Raw genomic sequence first — 976 nt, 5'->3', positions numbered from 1 at the left:
GGAGCATTATTAGCCGGCTTTTGATATCTAGGCGGAACAATGGGTGCTTGGCCAGGTGCATACAAGGTGTTGTTATTCTTATACAAAAAGTGGGGATGGTGTTTCCAACTTGGGTTGTATGTATTCGAATAAGGGTTTCCTTGTGCGTAATTCACTTGATCAGTTGGGACTCCTGCCAATATCTGACATTCTAGTGCAGTGTGTCCAAGAGTTCCACATAACTCACAGTTTGGAGTCATGACAGCCACGGTGGCTACGGGTGGTATGGTTAAGTTATCTAACTTTTGAACAAGGGCATCTACCTTTGCATGAACATGGTCAAGGCTACTGATTTTGTACATTCCACTTTTTGTTTAGGATTTTTCTACTGGAGTTCTTTCACCTCCCCATTGGCAATGGTTTTGGGCCATGTTTTCAATGAGTTGATAGGCTTCGTTGTATGGCTTGTCCATAAGTGCTCTGCCCGCGGCAACGTCTACTGTCAGTCTTGTGTTGTACAGAAGCCCATTGTAAAATGTGTGAATGATCACCCAGTCTTCGAGACCGTGATGTGGACATATCCTCATCATGTCTTTGTATCTCTCCCACGCGCCGTAGAGAGATTCTACATCCTTTTGTCGAAATCCGTTGATTTGAGCTCTCACCATAGCAGTTTTTCTTGGCGGAAAATATCGAAACAAGAAACGTTCTTCAGTTCTTCCCATGTTGTAACTGAGTTGGATGGCAACGATTGCAACCAAGCCCAAGCTTTGTCTCTTAGAGGGAAAGGAAAGAGGAGTAGTCTTATCGCATATTGAGATAGACCCTTCGCCTTCAAAGTGTCTGCGTACTGCACAAACTTGGTTAAATGTTCATTAGGGTCGTCTGTAGGATTTCCAGCAAATTGATGTTGTTGGACGACTGATAATAATGAAGGTTTTAGCTCGAAATCGTTTCGATTGATAGCAGGGGAAGCAATGTTGTTGTGAGGTTCTTG

The 976-nt window shown here is 43.5% G+C and overlaps 1 non-coding gene across 1 annotated transcript; it reads left to right on the top strand.

Annotated features, from left to right (window-relative positions):
- Positions 1–540: 540 nt before the first annotated feature.
- On the top strand, positions 541–647 carry LOC127134174 (small nucleolar RNA R71). The gene has a single exon (XR_007807931.1). It is a non-coding gene; the product is annotated as a small nucleolar RNA R71 (small nucleolar RNA).
- Positions 648–976: the final 329 nt, after the last annotated feature.

The sequence above is a fragment of the Lathyrus oleraceus genome, chromosome 3, assembly GCF_024323335.1.
Source record: "Lathyrus oleraceus cultivar Zhongwan6 chromosome 3, CAAS_Psat_ZW6_1.0, whole genome shotgun sequence".
NCBI lineage: Eukaryota > Viridiplantae > Streptophyta > Magnoliopsida > Fabales > Fabaceae > Lathyrus > Lathyrus oleraceus.
The sequence above is the reverse complement of the archived record's forward strand: the minus strand, read 5'-3'. Positions and strand labels throughout refer to the sequence as shown.